Source organism: Sorex fumeus, unplaced genomic scaffold (genome assembly GCF_029834395.1).
Source record: "Sorex fumeus unplaced genomic scaffold, SorFum_2.1 ptg000014l, whole genome shotgun sequence".
In the NCBI taxonomy this organism is placed as follows: domain Eukaryota; kingdom Metazoa; phylum Chordata; class Mammalia; order Eulipotyphla; family Soricidae; genus Sorex; species Sorex fumeus.
In genome coordinates, this window is record NW_026606071.1 from 42,334,232 (window position 1) to 42,356,304 (window position 22,073).

Genomic DNA, 22,073 nt, shown 5'->3' on the forward strand with positions numbered 1-22,073 from the left:
CAATGTCCGAAGACTTCTTGGTTTCTTACTTGCTTTCCACTACTTCAACAAAACACTCACATCAATACCAAAGCTTCTGTTTCTTGGGAATGTCTCAGAGACTGAAATGCATCCTTCCTTCCCAGAGAGTAACTAACTGCGCTATCCACCCTCTTTCCTCTCCCACCAGGGACCAATTAGTACCACCCTGCCCCACACAAATGCTCTGCCCTGGGGATGCAAAAGAAATTCTAGTGGGTAGGGCATTTGCCTTGCACGAGGACAACCTAGGCTCAAACCCTAGCATACCAGGAATGAATCTGCCAGGAGTAATTCCTGACCACAGAGCCAGGAGTAACCCACTGGGTGTGGCCCCAAAACAAAAAAACAACAACAAAAAAAGAAAGAAAACCCAACCAATCAAACAAACAACCCCCCCCCCCCCCCCCAAACAAAGAAAAAGAAAAAGAAAGACTCAAGAGCTTGAATAAAAAGAATTAACACCTGATCCGGGAATAATTTCACTTTGTGGGACCTGAAGCATATTTGGTTCGCGGACTCCACTTTTGAGTGAAGGCATGTGCTTTCACCTGGCTAATCCCAGAATCGAACATGGCTCTCTGAGCACCATTTGGGCTCTCTTTTGAGCACAGAGCACTTTGGAATCCCCACATTCCAAAGAAAAACACAATATTAGGGTACAAATAAGCACAGAGTAAGCAAAAGGAACCAGAGCAGATTATACATTTTGAAAACTTAGCTGCAGGCACTTCACGACACTTCAGAAGCATAACGATTTTTCTTTTCTTTTCTTTTTTTTTTTTAAAAGAATTAACCTTCACACCATAACAACTTTTTTCCCTGCTTACTTTTGGGGTTGCATTTTCTTTGATCTGCTCGCAAACAATTTAATCATCGAATCTGTAAAAATACTAGAAAGAGAATTCAGTTCTATAGAGCTCGTAATAAAGTCTTACTAGATTTTATTACGTGCTCTACCAAGTTTTCTAGGTGTTAAAGTAAACAAAGTTCTAAGAATTTTCTAACGTGAACTTCGAGCCCAGTTATCACAAGCAGAGATTTTGTTTTCAGTTCCTTTTATTTTCTAATGCTGGTGGGAATGGAGAAAGAAAATTCTCTTCTTGCCTGACTTCCCATCGGTCTCCGAGACGGCTCGCCCATGAGGGTCTGGGAGATGAGGAACAGCAAATGTCTGTCGTTCCATTGTTCCCTGGGCCAGTAAGTTTAGCTGGGGAGGGTTCAGGAAGAAAACAAAGAGCTTCTTTTGATACTCTGCATCCCCCCTCCCTGCTCCAGTTTAAGGTGGAATTTCAAATCCAGTTTGACCAGGGATAAATTGATGCTTGATGCCACCTCTTCTGTGTACTCTTTGATTGGTCCAGATTCTGTAAGGTTGAGAACTGTGATTCCTGTCTCCAGGAATCTCACATTTACTTACTTGGTACAAGACACACCAGCATGTCCTGCTGACTTGGCTGTGGCCTCCATCACCTGGTAAGTTCAGGAGGAGACATCTCAGACCAGAAGTCCCCCTTCCTGACTCTGGACACACAGAAGTTTTGTCACTAGCTCGCAAAGGGGAAAATTCCTCCCATTCAGTTCTGTACAATTCCTCCCCAATTTTTCTGAAGTCATTGGACTCCTGCTCAGCACTCCTGGGGGGATCATCGGCCATTCGGTCCCCGTCTTCCTCTAAGACATGTTGCAGTCAAGGAGACTGTTCCTTTTATGATCTCAAATCAACGTATAGTAAAACCAGCCAAGGCTGTGATAGAAGAGGCTGTGGACCAGGCCAGTAAATCACAGTGGACAACCAGCCCCAGCTCTGCTGGGCTCCTGGCCAGGTCTCCAAAGCGTGGAAAGAGAAAGCAGAGCAGCGGAGCACTGGAGCAGGCTTCTCCCTGCTCAAAAATCCAACGTGGTGAAGGACTATTTTATTTTCTCCTCTACTTGTTCCTTTCTCCTTGTATCGGTTCATTTTATTTATTTATTTATTTATTTATTTTTGCTTTTGGGGTCACACCCAGCAATGCTCAGGGGTTACTCCTCACTCTGCACTCAGGAATTATTCCTGGTGGTACTTGGGGGGACCATATGGGACACTGGGGAATCTAACCAGGACTGGGTGCATGCAAGGCAAACTCCATACCCACTGTACTATAACTCTGCCTCTCCCCCCCACTATTGTTTTCAAAGACTTTTGCAGACATAGCTGGGAATTTCATTTTGAAGAGCGATCTTCTTTCCAAAGAGGTTGAAAACTGAGTCTAAAGCTAGCTTCTGAGGTAATGGACAGATAGTAAAACAGCAAGGGTGCTAGCCTTGCACATGGTAGACCGGAATTCAGTCCTGGGCCCCCCATATTGTATCTCAATAAGGCAGTCAAGAGGAATCTCGGAGTAGAGAGTTAGAGACAAAGCCCTGAGCATAGCCAAGTGTGGCCAACACACTGAAAAAACAAAAATAGAAAAAGAGAGGTAGTTTCTGAATCTGGCCATGACCTCTTTAATCATTGGTATGTTCTGTTGTTAAGTGGTTGGTAGAGAGGTGGCCCCTTAGGGTCTGCACACAAGTCTGCATTTCCGGCGAGAGGCTTCTTATCTTTGGGGGAAATGATCTTGTGGCAGGTAAGGATGCTGGACTGAGGTCCAGGGAAGAAGTCTGAGTTCTTGCTCAAGGTTGGTATCTATGTTGACACTGGCTTGTACCTGAGCGCTGCCTCTTTGGGCACTGAAGCTTTTGTCCACCTCGGAGGTGTCCTGCAAAGAGAAAACAGGTTTTGAGCTCACGATGGCAAGGACCAGGCATGACTCAGGTTTCTGACTTGGTCATGAGCTTGAAGGGCTTAGTCAATTTTTCTCTTTTTCTTTTTAAAAACTTTAAATTGAATCACTGTGAGATACAGTTACAAAGCTTTCATGATTGAATGTTTGAATTGTATGCATTTCCCACCACAAATGTCCTCAGTATCCCTCCCGCTACCCCCAACCCACTCCCACCCTCCCCCATCCCTACCTCTATGGCAGGTACTTTCCTTTTTGCTCTCTCTACTTTTGAGCATTATGGTTTGCAATACAGATACTGAGAGGTCATCATGTTTGGCCCTTTATCTACTTTTAGCACACATCTCCATCCCCAGCGATCCCTCTTACCATCGTTGACTTAGTGATCCCTTCTCTATCCCAGCTGCCTTCTCCTGCAGCCCTTGAGGCAGACTTCCAACCATGGACCAAGCCTCCTGGCCCTTGTCTTTATTGTCCTTGGGAGTTAGTATATGAGAGAAAGGCCCTCCCATTGATCGTCGATTTGCTCGAGCGGGCCCAGTAACGTCTCCATTGGAGACTTTGTTGTTACTGTGTCTGGCATATCGAATACGTCACGGGGAGCTTGCCAGGCTCTGCTGTGCGGGCGAGATACTCTCGGTAGCTTGCCGGGCTCTCCGAGAGGGGCGGAGGAATCGAACTCGGGTCAGCCATGTTGGCCGCTTGCAAGGCAAATGCCCTACCCGCTGTGCTATCACTCCAGTTTTTCACCCATGTGCCATTTCCCTGTTTCTGTGCAGTGAACCAGCACCAAGGATTTCCCTTCCAGTCTCCACTCTCTAGGTTCATGAATGCTCTAGCACCTAAAGAAGGAGGGAGACACCAGGCTGCATCTTTCACACCACAGCCTCTTTGAACCTACTGGACATACCGTTCTGGCTTTGTCAATGAGCACACGGACTCTGTTGGGGCTGGACTGAGCTGTCAGGAAGAACCCATGTAGACTGTACTGTACAACGGGCAGGAATATAGGGACCCATGAAAGGTAAAGGTAAAGGCCCTCCCGTTGATCGTCGATTTGCTCGAGCGGGCCCAGTAACGTCTCCATTGGAGACTTTGTTGTTACTGTGTCTGGCATATCCAATACTCTCGGTAGCTTGCCGGGCTCTCCGAGAGGGGCGGAGGAATCGAACTCGGGTCGGCCATGTTGGCCGCTTGTAAGGCGAACGCCCTACCCGCTGTGCTATCACTCCAGCCCCAATGGGCGAGATTTCTCATGTATCCTGACTGGTTTGGATGAAACTGAACATCTTTTTTCCTTTAATCTGCCTTCAGTAAATCATTTAATAAATTTCAGTATATTGAAAGAGTCAGTTTTTTCCTTTTCTCACAGAAGCCCAGCCTGATCTTTGACATGTAGATTCTGGGCTTTGGCCCAGCCTAGTCTTTGGGATGCAAATTTCAGATGCTTGCCCAGTTTGTCTTTGGGATGCAAACCCAAATACTTGTAGCCCAAGAAAGGTTTCGGTTTTGGTTTAGTATCTCTTCCCTTAGACCAAAATGCACTGGCCTGTGGATTCAAGGAAACAATACATGCTTTGCCTTCCTCACTGTTCTTTCTGTAACTCCTTTTGATGACATCACCATATTGAGCCCTTTACAGTATGAACAGTAGGATGGTAATAAAAGGAGATTTCGGGGCTCTCTACCTTCGCCACAGGTCTGAGAGAACCTGGACTCTTCATGACATAAATTTCTTTCGCATTCCTTGTCTCAGCACCTTCAACTGAATGAATATCATGCAACAGACTCAGCGTTCTAAGGCAGCTTGTACAGTGTCATGCGACTGACCTAAGGGGTCGACTTGTGTTAGGGCGCGGATTGAGATCTCCCTCTAATGATGAAGAGACTCCAGAGACTGCAAACAGCAAGCAGAGTTTATTGTAAGACTGGCTAGCCAGGGTCCAACAGCCTAAACAGACACCCAGGTCTGGCAGGTTGGGTGAAGACCCCGAGCTTTTCCAAAGGAGATCTTATATAGGCCTTCACCGACCGGTACAGCAGAGCCCGTGCATTTCATAGCCAATAGATTTGTAATAACAAATACTTTCCTAACCAATCCAATTAAGGGTACATCACTTCTTAGCCTATAGTTTAAAGATCAGCATTTGCGTCAGTGCTTAGGAATGTCCTGGTTTTTAGGGCAGTCCTAGGTCTTGCAACATGGGTCTTGTGAGAGACATCAGGTTATCTGGTCTGACCCCAACCCTTCTCGTGATTTGCAACTCTAGTACCTATATCTGAATTCCTTGCTCAGGTGCAGAAAAACCAGTTATTTTGCAATGCAGGTTCCTATTAAGCTAAGCTAAATTAATTCTGGTGATGGTCCACTTTGGGCCTGTCCCTCACACTTGCTGTTATAAATGTCAGGAAATCAAAGTGAAGCCAGTTTAAGGCAAAGAAGATTTTGTTCTCACTTTCTTATAAGGAAAGATGGCAGGGACAGGTGCCTGCAGGTACGGCTAACTCCAGATTTTGCCTAGATTTGACAGTGTTTTACAGACATGGAACTTTCCATTTTAAAGCGAGAAAACACTGGGAATGATCACTCTGGATATGAAATGAGTGCATGAGTGCTCAAAGTTGGTAAAAGAACAAACATGATAATGTCTCCGTATGCTCTCCGAGAGCCCGGCAAGCTACTGAGCGTATCTCGCCCGCATGGCGAAGTCTGGCAAGCTCCCCGTGACGTATTCAATATGCCAAACACAGTAACAAGTCTCACGATGGAGATGTTACTGGGCCGGCTCAAGCAAATCGATGAATAACGGGAGGACCGCGACCGTGACCGTGATGCTTGTGCTGAAAGTTGGTAAAAGAACAGTCTTTTGTTTGTTAATGTCTTAATGTCTCAGTATCTTTGGGCATTGCAAGCTGTAATGCCCAAAAAGGATAGAAAGAGAGAGAGAGAGAGAGAGAGAGAGAGAGAGAGAGAGAGACAGGGAGAGACAGAGACAGGCATAGACACAGAGAAACTGCCTGCCTTAGAGGCTGTAGGGGGCAGAGAAACTGGGAAACTGGGGACATTGGTGGTGGGAAGTGTATACTGATTGAGGGAGGGGTATTCTATGACTGAATCATATAACATATATAACAAAAAATATTATATGACTGAAATCCAACCAGGAACAGCTTTGTAACTGTGTATCTCATGGTGATTCAGTTAAAAAAAAAACAGAAAATGTCACAGACAAATGTGACTAATTCTGAAGAACACTGTAAGCATCAGAAATCTGTTTCTTTGAGTGGTTCTTTGCGGGATGGGATTTGACCCACACCCAGGAGTGCTTAGCATCTATTCCTGTCTCTGTGTCTCTGTGTTTAAGAGTGATGTTTGGCTATGTTCAGGGGAACAAATGTGGTGGCAGGGATTGAACCAGGGTTGGACCAAAGCAGCCACATGCAACACAAACAAACGCTTTACCTCCTACACTGTCTCTCTGCCCTCCTCAAATAGCTCCTGAAGACTGTTCTGACTTGCTGGAACCATAATCTTAGACCAGAGCCTTTTCCTGAACCAATAGTTGCTGTTGTCAGAGAGATTCAAGAGAGCTGATTGTCACACGGGCATGAGGACAACTGCCTAAATGGGGATAATGAAGGAAGGACATTTGCTCCCAGTCCCCTCCCCCGCGTATCCCCACTAAAAGAAACATGACAAAGTGCCTGTGTTAGAAAAAACACAGTGAAAGATCTAGTAGAGGTCCAGAATCAAGGTTCTAACCATCTTATTCCAAGCACAGGGTTCTTCCCGTCGAACTACAGGTTGGCTGTGTAGGGGTGTGACTGCAGGAGCCCCTTGCCATGTGGGGTCAGCCTAAAGCAGTTGATGGAGTTAGCAAGAAATGACACTGAAGCAAGAACTCTGGGAGTTCTTGGCTCCAGAGCATTGCAAAGAAAACAGATCTGTTCTGTTATTGCCCCTTGACTACAGAAGAATTTATGGAAGTGAGCTCTCATGGTCAATCTATCATGTAAACTTGTTAGCAGAAGAACTGAGTCAGCACCTTCCTATCTGTGCAGCGCCATAGGACTATCTGTCCCATAGTTCCTGAAGAAATACAGTCACCTCCACAGAGATGACAGAGAGAGACCGAGAGACAGAGAGACAGAGACAGAGAGACAAATCTCACTGGAAGGTCAGTAGTCAGGGGTACCGAGTACACATCTTTTCTGCAGTTCCAATTTGGAGGGCTCTGGCCGCGAATCCCATCTCCATGGAAGCTTCTAGCAATGGAAGCTACAAGGGAAGATAATTTTTGGCTCTCCAACCTCCTGTTTTAGAAGAAACCGGTGTTCCAGAAAGGCTGCCACACACTGTGAAACTGCTAACATAATGTCATTGAAGACAGGAGAGAAATTTCACGCGGAAATTTTTACTTCAAGTGAGAAAAAAAGTGTGAAGATTATTATCAGGGTGATGATGGAAACACGTTGCAATTAGGCAGAGAAATGTGTTCTACTTAAGAGGTCTAATGCTGGATGTATATTGTATGGTGTCAGGGCTAAGTTTATCTTCCTGCATCAAGAAAAATTTTAGAAGTGTTACTAAACAGAAATAACATTTTGGCAAAACAATAATTCAAAAATTTCTTTAGGGGCTGGAGCAATAGCACAGCGGGTAGGGCATTTGCCTTACATACGACCTACCCGGGTTCGATTCCCAGCATCCCATATGGCCCTCTGAGCACCACCAGGAGTAATTCCTGAGTGCAAAGCCAGGAGTAATCCCTGTGCATTGCCGGGTGTGACCCAAAAAGCAAAAAAAAAAAAAAAAAAATTTAAAATTTGAGCCCCTCAAATGGTTTCTGGTGAACTTCAGTAGAGATTTTATTTTTGCCAGCTAGCATCTGTTCCCTTCTTTTAAAAAATTTTATTTATTTATTTTAATAGAATCACAGTGAGATGCAGAGTTACCAAGTTGTTCATGATTGTTGTTTAGTCAAATCATGTTCCAATTTCACCAGTGTACTTTCCTGCCACCAAAGTCCCCTGTTTCCCTTCTGTCCCTCCCCTTCCCTGACCTCTATGACAGGCGCTTTTCTCTTGTTACCTACTAGCAACACCTTGATTTCATTACAATTTCCCTAGCCACAATCCAAGTACCATTTTAGGGACTGAATTCTGGAGTTGAGTGATCAAAACAAGGCCAGTTATTGTGATTGGTTGAGGCACATCAGGTGGTTCGATTGTTCAATGGAAACAAGTTAAGGGTTACTGATGTTTGTTCAAATAATAGGAAAATATACTAAGTTTTTTTTTCTTTTTGTAAAGCAAGGGGTTTTTATCAAACAAAACTTTCTTAGAAAGTTGTGAGAGGAGAGAAAGGGGAAATATGATTAGAGAGAACAGAGGCACTCAAATTTCAGCACCAAATTAGATGAGAAAGTAATATAGAAGCCAACTAAACTCAACAAATAAAACAATAACACAGATGCTCAACAAGCAACAAACAGTTTAGTAAATCCCCAAAGACTAGAACTCTGTGTTTGGTAAGATTAAAAACAAAACAAAACAAAACAAAAACTTTTACAAATTTTCTTTTACTCAAATATTTTTGTTTTGCTTTTTTGGGGGGGCTCATACTCCCGGCTCTGCACTCAGGAATTACTCCTTGCAGTACCTGGGGGACCATATGGGATGCCAGGAATTGAACCCGGGTCAGCTGCGTGCATGGCAGACGCCCTACCCACTGTACTATCACTTCGATCCCCGAAATATATTTTTTAAAATAATTCCTTTAGCCATTTGGCTTTAACAAGTAACATAAAACACATTATCATGTGTCTTCTAAAAGGGCAGGCGGGACAATGGTAGAGGGATAGTCACTCACGTGTGGGATTGGTGGTGAACATCAAAAGCCCATAACAAGAACTGTACTGTGTTTATTTATTTATTTATTTATTTATTTATTTATTTATTGCTTTTTGGGTCATGCCCAGCAATGCACAGGGGTTACTCCTGGCTCTGCAATCAGGAATCACCCCTGGTGGTGCTCAGGGGACCATATGGGATGCTGGGAATCAAACCTGGGTTGGCTGTGTGCAAGGCAAACACCCTACCCACTATGCTATTGCTCTAGCCCTAACAATAACTGTACTATGAACAACTTCCTTAATCATGGTGTTTAAATAAGTGAGATAGAGAGGAGAGAGAGGAAGAGAGAGAGAGAAGAGAAAGAGACAGAGAGATAGACAGAGCGAGAGAGAGGAGAGAGAGAGAGAGAGAGAGAGAGAGAGAGAGAGAGAGAGAGAGAGAACACAGGCATCTTCAGAATGGAAACAAGCAATCAAGGAGACAAGCAAGTGTGATAAATATTCATATTCAAGGGAGAACAGTGGTTGAGTTTTTGTTGGGGTCGCTAAAACTACAGGAGCTCAATGTTAACCATGCTGGGGTTCAAAGACAGCGTGTCAAAAAGCAAAGTCTAGTGAAGTTGAGAGATAGCGTTCTGATAATATCATCTTCATGCCTGCATTTGGACACCTCAAGTGGATGGGCTTTTCCAAGATCTGATGTCAATATAATGTGGAGTCAGTTGACCAGTTTGGTTTGCTCTTTGGTTATTTGCAAATGAAAGAGCCCTGGTAATGGAGGATGAGAGAGCCATTAACATAACATTGATTTGGAATTTACTTTTCCAGTTCTCACGTGGAATATGACAGAAAGATTGCAATATACACTAAGTATTCTGAGATGGGTCAGAACACTTTTAGTTAGGATTGTGTGTTTAGGAAAGATAAAAATGTTCTCAGCAGTTTTGCTATTTGTGCTAAAACTGACAACAGAAAAATAACCAGTTCCCAGGTGAAGGATTACAAGCGAGGAGAGTTGCATGAGAAGATGCTGAGAACTAGAATACCAGAATTCCTGGTACCTCATGTCCAGTCATCTCATGGGAGGGGTCAAAAGCCGGGATGAGCCTCAGGTGTCAGATCTCTACTTGGGGGTCAAATGCTGTGTGATGTGCTTTTCTCATTGAAAGGTACGAGATACACAAGACTTAGTAGAGAGATGGTTTGAAGAAACAAACTTCAGTTGTGAAAGGGCTACTTCGCTAACTAGAAAAGCTCTCCGCCACGATGGAGCTCCTGGTGGTAAGAAAAGCTTACAAATGCTGTCCTACTGCTTCAGAAATACTGGATTTGGAGGACTTTACAGTTGAGGGTGAAGTGAGGTGGTCCATGTTTATTTGTCTTACTTTAGTCACAGAATGCTTTTGCTGTGGGTGACAAGAGAAGAGGACAGAGGAAAATAGAGATGAAACTTGAGTCTAGATTCTAAGAGGGCAGCAGCACAAATGCTAGTTTGGATCTTGAGTTCAAGGTGAAATAATTATGTGATCTGGAGAGGATGTCTATGGTCCTTTTACCTAGAAGGATCTGTGATTGCTTGCTTGGTTTAGATTTTCAATAATGACCGTTTGGATTTAAATTGTATCTGGTTGAATGAATCTGTTTCCTCAAATTCAGCTTTGTAGAATGCATGTCAGCCAGCCTGATAGCTCATTGGTAGATCACTGTTGACCATTTGTGGAACCTTGTCTTCATACACTGCCCTCCAGTAGTTGTGGGGTATATGACCCTCACAGTGAAAAGTTTAGGTCTGTTTTATCAAAATTGGCTCCTATGAAAAAGATAAGTGAAAACATTTGATTTTTGTCCATTATACTTTAGTGAAATTCACTGTCTACTTCTAATGGCTCAAGCATTTCTTTTCAAATATGCATACATCTAGGAGGAAAGAGGGTGATTTAAAATATATATTAATAAATATATATTAAGAAATATACAGCTGAAGAACTTCACATCGGGACCCATGGCCTAGAATGGAACGAACAGGGTGAGAGACTGTCTGAGTTCATCATGTCGACCAAGACCATTCATGGTAACTCACAGTTCCAGAAGGCAGAATCTAAACGATGGACATGGGAGTCTCCCGGTGGACGATTCCACAACGAAATAGACCACATCATATTCAATCGACGGTTTTGCCTGACTGATGTCGCTGTTGTCCCAAAATTTCGAACGGGATCGGACCACCGTCTCCTTCGTGCAAAATTCTACTTCACAGAGCGGGGAGAAAGGGCTGCAAAGTTCAAAAAGAGAACTCCCAGAATGACCACCAACTGGGAACTCTTTGGTACTATTGGGGCAACATGGGAAGATGCCATTGTTGACAACATTGACGAGGAATACGACCGACTGGTTCAGCACCTCCATGAATGTGCAAGGAACACCAAGAGAGAGATAGCCACAAAAAATCGCCTATCTTCGAAAACTCTTGAGCTAATTCGCCAGCGTGGATTGGTGCATGCCTCAGGCAACCGCAAGCTAACGTCCGAGCTCACAAAGCAGTGCAGAGATGCGATCAAGGAAGACCTCAAAGAGAGAAGAGCAGAAGTACTGGTAGATGCGGCAGAAGCTGGGAAAAGTATTCGTTACGGCTGCCTGTTCTTTGCCAACTACAAGACCAAGATGACTGCCCTCCGACGTCCTGATGGATCCATCACATCCTCCAGAACGGCAATGGAGAAGATTATCCATGACTTCTACTCAAATCTCTTCGATAGCCATGTCCACTTGCCGACATACCAAATTCCACAGGATGGATATGTCGTTCCCAAAGTTCTCCCTTCCGAAATCCGACACGCCATTTCATCGGTAAAGAAACAAACAGCACCCGGCCCAGACAAGGTCAGACCTGAACACCTGAAGAACCTGCCATCAGTACTCATCAATACACTGGCTTGGCTCTTCACTCGCTACCTGTCTGAATGCAAGGTTCCGTCCCAGTGGAAAACCAGCAGGACCGTACTACTGTTCAAGAAGGGAGACATCCATGACATTGGCAACTATCGCCTGATCTGCCTATTGTCTGTCATCTACAAGTTGTTCACTCGAGTCATCCTAAATAGGATTGGCAGAACACTACATGAAGGACAACCATGTGAGCAAGCAGGGTTCCGCAAAGGATTCAGCACCATCGACCATATCCACACGATAACCAAGCTCATTGAGGTTTCTCGGGAGTTCAAGATGCCGCTCTGTTTAACGTTCATTGATTTAAAGAAGGTCCTTGATTCTGCTGAGACGGAAGCGGTCATTGAAGCCCTAGCCAATCAGGGCATTCAAGCCCAATACATCAGGATCCTCCCTGAGCTGTATTGCGGATTCACTACCAGGATCTCACCATTCTACAAAGAAGTGATCGTTGATGTCAAGAGAGGGGTGCGGCAGGGTGATACCATTTCACCGAAACTCTTCAGTGCCACCCTTGAGAACATCATGCGACGACTGGAATGGGAAGGAATGGGAGTGAAGATAGATGGTCGGCAACTACACCACCACCGCTTTGCTGATGACATTGTTTTAATAACACCAAACATTAGCCAAGCAGCACAAATGCTGGCCGACTTTGACCGTGAGTGTGGAAAGGTAGGACTACAACTGAATCTTACGAAGACAATGTTTATGAGAAACAGCCTCATTCCTGACGCCCCATTCACTCTCAACGGAACGACCATCTCCGAATGCAACAGCTATGTGTACCTAGGTCGAGAGTTCAACATGACAAATGACCTGGCACCCGAGCTGCGCAGGAGGAAGAGAGCGGCTTGGAACGCCTTCAAGAACGTCGAAGAAATAGCTAAGAGGACGAAGAACCTCCGGCTCCGGGCACATCTCTTTGATTCCACTGTTCTTCCTGCATTAACATATGCCTCAGAGACCTGGGCCCTACGCAAACAAGATGAGAACGCTATTCAGGTCTCCCAAAGAAGAATAGAAAGAGCTATGCTTGGAATATCACGTTTCACTCAAATGAGAGAAAGAATTCAGAGTTCTGACTTCCATCGACGATCAAGAATCAGGGACGCTGTCTCATTTGCCAAGGTGTCAAAAATCAGATGGGCTGGACATTTAATGAGATTTAAAGACGACCGCTGGACTAGAGCTGTTACCGACTGGATTCCACGGGATGTCAAAAGACCGCGTAGCCGCCCACCTACCAGATGGTCAGACTTCTTCGTCAAGATCATGAACGATCAGTTTGAGGCCCTTCATGTTCCCGGAGCGAACAGATGCCATTGGGCTATACTAGCACGCGACAGGGACAAATGGAGATGTTACTGGTACCCGCTCGAGCAAATCGATGACTAACGGGAAATTCAGTGATTAAGTGATTAATGATTAAGAAATAAGAGTAAAGTTGGCCAGACAGTTTTCCTGGCAAAAGAATGTGACTTTGGAAACCATGTAAAAATTGATCTTCTTTAAAATAATTTTTAAAAAACTGAGATTTACAAATTTATTGCCAGTTGAGTTTTAAGCATATCTTTTTGTACCAATCCCATTGATGTAGGCATACAGGCAGATAGGGAGGACCTCCTCCCCAGGTGATTGCAGTAAATTTCCTGGGAAATAATAGCCCTGAAGTTGCCAAGGCCAACCTTGCAGAAAACAGGAACTAAGGTCTAATAAGACCCTCACTTGGGACCAGCAATAAACTCTGAGGTGTTTGGATCCCTTCTCTGGCACAAGCTCAAGCAGAAACTAAAGGCCAGGAAAGGAATTTCAAAGAAGACCATCACCACTCTGAACCGCCCTAGGCAACCTCATTAGCAAAGGATTTTTACCTAGGTAGAAGCCCCAGGAGGGGTAGGTTGGATAAACCCTGTAAAAGCCACCTTGAACAAAGGAAGCATGTGCATATGCTGCCCGAGCCCATATGCTGCTTGCGCCCCACATGAGCAAGCACGTGTGGTGCCTGAGCACATGTCACCTGCATCTCCCCTCTTGAGATGTGTACTTTCATGCTTTCATGTCTGCTGTGGGATGTATTTAGGGGTTCTCTCTTGAGCACGTTACTATTCATTCTCTCTCTTTCTCTTCCTCCTTCCCTTCAAAACCTCCAAATAAAATCTGTTTTACTTCACTGCTTGTCTACTCCTTGAAATTCTTTTCTGTGAGGTGAGACAAGAACCAGCACCCCTGGGTCCCAGGTGGCAGAGGTGGATTGGGAGAAAGTGACCGTCTTTCTCCTTCCTGCTTCATGTAAGTCACCTGTGGGGCCCGCCGACATCACTAGCACCAGTGTTAATTTTGTCCAACAACCCCCCCCCCTCCCCACCAGCGTTCCCATGCTCCCTCCTGAACCCTCCCCTCCCACCTCCTCCTGCTACCTTGACAGGTACATTTCAACATTCTGTGATCATAGTTTAGGTCTCAAGTCTTCTGTGTTATCGAGTCTGTGCTTTGGATATAGAGCTCTGTTTTTCTTTTTTTCCTTTTAGGGTCACACCTGGCGTTGAATAGGGGTTACTCCTGGCTCATGTGTAAGGGCAAAACTGACACTATGACTGGCGGCAGAAATGAAAAAAATCGGGTAGGCTTCAGGTTCAGTTCCTGGAACTGAAATAGATTCAGTTTCCCAGCAATAAAACAATGCGTAACTAGCCATTCTGAACCCACCTGGGAAAGTTCCTGGGCTCAGCAAGTGGGCTAAATTAATCAATTCTCACAATGGCCCAGAAGTTGCTTTTTGTTAACCCTTAAAAGAACGAGAAGTCTATGTAATCATAAAATTGGTACTGATACTGGACATTATTGTTTAATTGTTGCCTAACCACTATTACCCTAGACACTTGCCAAAACAGCTTTGTTTGGTAACTAAGTAGGATTCTTTTCTGAAACAATAAGGCATGCACTGCTTATGTCATCAAACCCTATATAAACTGCTTCCTGCCTGAAGTTGGGGTCGCTATCAAGAGACCACTCTGTGGGTGAGAGAGTTGACCCCAGTATACTGGAATAAAACTCCTACTGCTTTTGCATTATGGTGTTCATATCTCTGTCTGTCTTGCAGCTTGGGAACCCAGAATCCCGGGCTTAACACATGCGCTCAAGAATTCCTCCTGGAAGTTCTTGGGAGACCATATGGGATGCTGGGAATTGAACCCCGGGCCAGCTGCGTGCAAGGCAAATGCCCTATCTGGTGTGCTATCAAGGTATAGAGCTCTATTATGCTTCCACATCACTGTTAAAACCGGGGTCACTGACGCCTGTTCTCCCATTACTTCCTCTTCTGTTTTCCTTCTTCTTGATTTCTTTCTTTCTCCCCCGATACTCTGGGTTCAAGGCTCATCTAGGTTTAAAATAAAGTAGTGACTTTATTTAGTAGAGCTTACGTTAAATGACAGATTAATACATTTCGAGGAAAACATTTTCTGTTTAAAAGGCTTTTAAAAAGTCCTTTAAAATTTTCAAAATGTGATCACTATGTTTTCACTTTCTGTGTCACAGACACTACTGCTTTCATCTTAACAGACAATATCTCCTCACCAACTGAATTTCCCCATTCATATGGGAAAAGACTGCATATTTCAGAATATTATGAGATAAACTACACAATACTCAAATCAGCTATTATGTGTGAAGTTCTCTTATGATTAGTTAGTGAGAGAACTAAGGTGCATGACCACATTTAATTAGCTTTTAAATTCACTGAATTACAAAAACTGTACGTGAAATTTCTTCAGGCACAGAAGTCTGTATCACAATATTTTCTCTGTATCATGAATATAACAACATCAACCTTGAAGAGTTTTAAGAAAGATTGACTAAGGGGTTGGAGCAATAGCATGGCAGGTAGGGCATTTGTCTTGCAAGTGGCTGACCTGGGTTGGATTCCCAGCATCCCATACGGTCCCCTGAGTACCACTAGGAGTAATTGCTGAGTGCAGAGCCAGGAGTAACCCCTGTGCATCGCCAGGTGTGACCCAAAAAGGAAAAAAAAAGAAAGATGGGCTATGTCTGTTGGAGTCTTGTCCAGTGCCTGACTTAGCATCGGAAGTCAAATTAGATTTATTGACATGCATCTTTTCTTGAGCCTGGAGAAGTTCTGATCTCTGTCGATGGTCAAGAATCAGGGACGCTGTCTCGTTTGCCAAGGCATCGAAAATCAGATGGACTGGACACGTAATGAGATTTGGAGATGACCACTGGACTAGAGCCATTACCGACTCGATTCCACGGGACGTCAAAAGACCACATGGCCGCCCACCTATCAGACTTCTTCATCAAGACCCTGAATGATTGGTTTGAGGCTCTTCGTGTTCCTAGAATGAACAGACGCCATTGGGCTACACTAGCATGTGACCGGGACAAATGGAAACGTTTCTGGCGCCTGCTTGAGAAAATTGATGATTAATGGGAAGTCAAGTGATCAAGTGATCATCTTTTCTTGAGTTTGAGTGCAGAGAATCAATACTGGAGAATTACAGTTAGAATTACAATTACACTTAGATTAACTCCATGAAAATTAAGCAATATTTATACAGACTTTCTTGTGGATCAGATATCTATATACCAGGAAAACACATTCCTGAATATATTTTTTCCTTAAAGTTTGGGTGGAGAGAGAGAGCTGGAGTAAGATATCAGGTGTATGGAATGTTTGGCAATGCCAAATTCTGACTCACAGGGACCCTCATTTGCTTGCGTTCCCCCCTGGGTGGTCAGTAGAAACACATGCAGATCAGAGGGCTGGCTCTGGCCCCTGGCTCCCCACACCCTTGCTCCCAAAACATCTGCTTTATTGAAAGAAGCAGATCAAATGACCCAAGGAAAGATCAGAATCATATGAGGGAAAAAAAATCAAGTCTCTTTATCCCTTGACTTAAATTCATTTTCCCAGAAAGGCATGTGGTGTACTTAGTAGCATTTTTTTAGGGAGTTGTAATTCTTTGACATGAGTGTGTCAGTCTGGGTATACTCCTGAGATGGGGTGTGCATCCTGGAAAAAAAGGCAGAATTTCTAGATGGGGCCAAGGGAGTGGGGAGGTTGTTGCCTTGCTTTTATGATTCATGATCTTGCTTCAGTTCTGGGCGATCCTCTCTGATTTGAATTTCTCTTCTCATTCACAGACATGCTGACAGAGCATGTGTCATAAAAATGAGCTGATGTCATCCAGTGGCAGGCATCTCTTTAGCATCTACTAGCTTCAGTGCACACTGTGAAGCACAGTGGGGGTTGCAGACAACCAGGTGTACACGATGCAACCAATTTGAAAGGAAAGTGACAAGTGGGGTTGAGAAGAGAAGCCAGGTATCTGAGATAATTTGAAGTATCACCATGGCTAGATGCTAGACTCCACGGTGAGTGCAGAAAGGAGTAAATTATTTCATTATGAGGAAGATGGACTGGGTTGTGACATAGACCCATCTTTGAAAGTTACCTATGGTAGAACTTGGGGTGCCTGGCTTACAGTTAATCTCTGACCATCTACTTGCTACTGATAAGAGGGTCTCCTTGGTTCCAGCATTTTGCCATTTCTTACTTATAGTCCTTTCCTGATATTTATTGGCAGTTTCTAGAGAGTGTTACACTTTACATCATTACATAATTTGATTCTGAAAGCGACTAAATTCTGAAAGTGACTACATAAACTGACTTTTGTCAGTTGCCTATGGAAGTGATTAAACTCAGTCACTTGCCAGCCTACAGAAGGAAAAACAATGAAAACTGGGTGATTATACTTTGGGCTATAAAAAGTTACCACTGTTCTCCAGTTGTATAGAATCCAAGAGGAAATAGGGCTAACATTCCAGGAAGAATTTTGCTAAGCTAGTTAACTCAAAAGTAGGTTAATGAGCAAGAGAAAATTCTAAGTGAAGGTTTTTGAGATCTTCGAAATCTTTTACATTAGAAACCCTTGTGAAGGTTTCTTCAGAAGCAGATTTGAATTGAAGATCTTTTGAGCTTCAGTAACAACAAATCTTTCCAGTTACATTTTTAAAAAAAAATAGTATAATTCTAACATTTTTGAAAGGTAAAGGAGCAGAAGATTCAACTAAGGGATCTTAGCTTGATCTAGACAGTACCTTTTTGCTCTGTTATCTCAACCATTGGTTATTTTTTCCAAGTCCTTTCTCATTTTGGTTGTTGTTGAATACTCTGAATATATAATATATAATAATGAAATATATATATATTTATTTCACCAGTGATTGTATACTTTTAGCTAGATATTTACACACACTTTGGTGCAATGTTTGTTGGGGTTACACTCTTGGCTGTGATTCTTGCCTAGGGTTGCACCTTCAGTTGTAATTCTTATACTCATTTGGTTGTGATGTGCCAGAGATCACACATTTTGACTTTTTACTGAAAATTCCAAATGATAGTGCCTCCTAGGATTGCATTCAGCTTGTGGGGTAGTACTGGAAGATATCATTGCTTCATGCCTACAAGGTAGGTATTATACCACGGAGCTCTCTTTAATGATGGTTAGTCTTATGTGTCAACTTTATGGTACTTAGAGATATCCGAATAGATAAAAATAGGTAAAAAATACACTAAGGGGAGTGATGGAAAATGTACACTGCTGGTGCCGGAACACTATGACTGAAACCTAATCATGAGCAGCTTTGTAAGGATCTATCTCACAGTCATTCAATAATAAAATCTTAGACAAACAAAAAACAATAGAAGGAAAGAAACATTTGGTAATATATCAGCTTACCATTTTGGTTGCAAACCCAACATCTGTGGATAGTACACACCCACAGAAAGAATTTGGGGATGCGCAGAAGCATTTATCATTGAATTTATTTCATTAAAATGTTTCATTCTAAAAAAAACACTAAGTGGTGTGTCTCTAGAAGATATTAGTATTTACATGGCTGGATTGACTCAAGAAAACCCACCAATTCCACATGAGTATAAATCACCCAGTTGAGTGAAGTCTTATTGAGAACAAGGAAAACAGAGAGAGGGCTATCTCATGCTCTTCTTAAGTGGAGATATATGTGTTTCCTGTCCTTTTATGTTGGGGTCTCAGCAGCCAGCCTGAGACTTTGACCAAGTCCCCTGCCCCTGGAAGCAAGAGCCGTCCCTGCTTACAGGGGCCCAGGGACTTGCTCCAGCGCTGCCCACACGTAGGCACTCTGGTTGAGGATGAGGGATACAACAGTTACCATTTGCCTGAGCTGATACACCCCACCCTAAGAACAGGAGATGTAAATCATTAACTAACATCTGTACTGAGCCTGACAGGTAAATGTGATATACATGGATTGGCCCCTGAAATGTCTGTATAAAAACCCATGTGTGAGAGTTAATAAATGGATTGCTGATTGACTACCAGCTTTCCCCCGTCCTTGTGGATCTTTCTTTTGAGGTGGTTGGAGTTCGTGGTCCACAGAGGGCCAGGGCAGAGGCTTTTCTCCTACCCACTCCGTCTCCTATAGGGAGTAAGTCCAGCGACTCTGGGGAATCATACTCCAGTGTACCGCTATCAACTGGCCAGGACCCCGACACTTATATACCATAGTTTTTAGTTTAAGGTCATTGGTCTTACACTGAATGATACTATAGGCTTCCCTGACAACGGGTCGTGAAGCTTCTCAAACTCTAATCACAACAACCACTTCCTAGAATAAACCTCTCATATTTTTTCCTAACTTTATTTGGAACTGTGATTTGCAAAGCTGTTCACAATATAGCTGTTTTGGGCATTCACTATTCCAGCACCAATACGTACCACCAGTACGATTTTCCTTCCGTCATTGTCCTCATTTAACACCCCACCCTTATCAGAAGATATAAATATAAATAAATAATTAATAAATAACATAATTTTATTTTATAAAAAATTTATTTTATATTCCTTGTTAATAGAATGTAAGTGGGATTACCAAGAAATAGAGCAGTAAAATACAATTTGTGAAAATTGTCACAATGGTGTTATTAATGTTATTGTCTGAGGATTAATGGGAGCTGTGTGTTGCCAGTTGAGTCACTCCTCTCTTTTTATTAATCCTGTTTCATGAAGAAACCCTGCTAATTCAATCTCTTGATTCAAACTTCTCAGTTAGGGAAGGAAGCCTTCTTGGATAGGGAAATTGGAAGGAATCTCTGACACTGTAGCCTAACTTTGCCATCAGGCACTTAGTCTTCACATCTCCAGTTTCCCCAGCACTGGGAGAAATGGTCACTTAACTCATGGAAAGGTCTTTTTCCAGCTCCTTCTCTCCTCTCCTTTTTTAAAAAAAAATTCTGAAGCCAACCTGGTTTTGTACTGAGTTATTTGGGGATAAATCTCATTGTTGACGTGGTGGAGAAGGTGGCGTGTTGGCCTTGGCCATAATAAACTAGAAACATGTGGCAAATAAATAAATAAAATAAAATTAATTAATTAATTAATTAAATACCTGCTTCTCTGCTAGCTGCGATTCGGCGGACTCTCGATAAAATGAAGAATCTGCTAGACCCAGATGTCGTGAATAAACTCACGGCACTGATTCTTGGTCCATGCCATTTACTCCCAAGGAAACTGGGAGAGAAGAAGTTTTCGAAGGAGAACAGCCAGGAGAAGCCCTCCAAAGTCAGCAAGTCCGAGACCCAGCCCGTGCAGATGATGGATCAGAAATCCACCTTTCCCATGACCGACACACACCAGAGAAATCTTCACCCCAATCCTGGTGCTTCCCTGTGCCGGCACCGAGCTGAACAGGATCGTCCTGCTTCGGGACAAGAAGAGCGACCAGAAGACGGTTGGAGGAGGTGCTCAGGTACCAGAATTTCGCCTAGTGGATGCGGTCCAATGTGCTGGACGCCGAGGAGAAGGTTCAAGAGATGCTGCTCCGCTTCCAGTTGGAGGAGGACTTAGGACCTGAAAGGAGTTCTGGGCGCGCTGGGCATGTGAAATGCCTTTGAGCTGGCCACGGAGGACTTCTCAGGTATGTGGTCCCAGCAGGGCCTGTGCCTGTCCAAGGCGGTGCATCAGGAGGGCACCAAGGCGGCGGCTGTCAGGATGCTGCAGCTGTCAGGATGCTGCACGGCGCCAGGATCGTGCCCCACTTCTATGCCAACCTCCCCGCCCCTTCCTCTTCTTCCTCCAGCACTGCCAGACCCAGAACATCCTCTTCTGCTGCCACTTCTACCAGCCCCGGAGATCCCCCATGGCCTCTGCTTCTTGGTCTGCACCGCGAGCCGTGCCCCTTCCTCGGGGCCTCTTATAGGCCCAAGGTTTGGGGAAAAAAAAACCAAAAACCAAAAACCAAAACAAAACAAAACAAGAAACAACGATGACAACGACAAAACTCAAAAGAAGAGGATAAGCTAATAAATTGTCTTAATTATTTTTAAGCTTATCGGTGTTTTACATTTTGAGATGGGGAAGCAGATGCTTTATGATTATTTTAAATTAGTAGATGACTAAATTAGTAGATGAATGATTTGTGATTCAAGTGCTCATTGGAAATCCTTTATCTAAATCACACATCAAGCTCTGGCCAGCCTCACCAGCTTTCTTTCCAGGGGAGCACATTTCAGAAGGGACATAATTTCTTTGAGATACTGCAAAGAGTAACCGGAATGTTACTGAGTCCCTACAATGTGGTTGGTAGACTATATACATCTTGTTCTAGCCAGTATTTACTTAATCAAAGACCTAAAACCTGTGAAGGAAGATTACATACTGGAGACAACCATTGGAATGCACAACATGATCTCCAATGCTTGTTGGATTTCTAAGACATTGATTTCTTTTTTTTTTACATGTGTTACTGTCACTGTCACTGTTCATGGATTTGTTCGAGTGGGAATCAGTAAGGTCTCCTTTGTGAGACTTGTTTTTACTGTTTTTACATGTATTCCTAGCACAGCAGGTAGGGCATTTGCCTTGCACGTGGCCAACCCAGGTTCGATTCCTCCGCCCCTCTCTGGAGCCCAGCAAACTACTGAGAGTATCTCGCCCACACAGCAAAGCCTGGCAATCTACCCGTGATGTATTTGATATGCCAAAAACAGTAACAAGTCCCACAATTTGTTGTGAAACGTTACTGGTGCCTGCTGGAGCAAATTGATGAACAATGGGAGGACAGTGCTTCAGTGGCACATGTATTCCTAGTAGCTAAAAACTTACAGGAGAGATTTGGGAAGGTAGATAGAAAAAATGAATTCTATTCATTAGAAAACTTATCAGAAAGTATCATCCAGCTGAAACTGTGGTTCTCTCTTTGCTTTGGTTCATGAGCCAAAAATTTTTGGAATCCTTCATCTTCCCGAAATTTTGTGACAGAATGATGATAAAAAATATTATTATTTGAGAAGCATTGTGCTACAGGAAAATAAGTCAGGATGGGCATTGCTGGGTTGAAGATCTCTAATTTGGACAGTGACTTAACTGAGATTTTATTTTTTCCTCTCCTAAGATGAGGACAAAAATGATAATAAAGTAACCCCAAA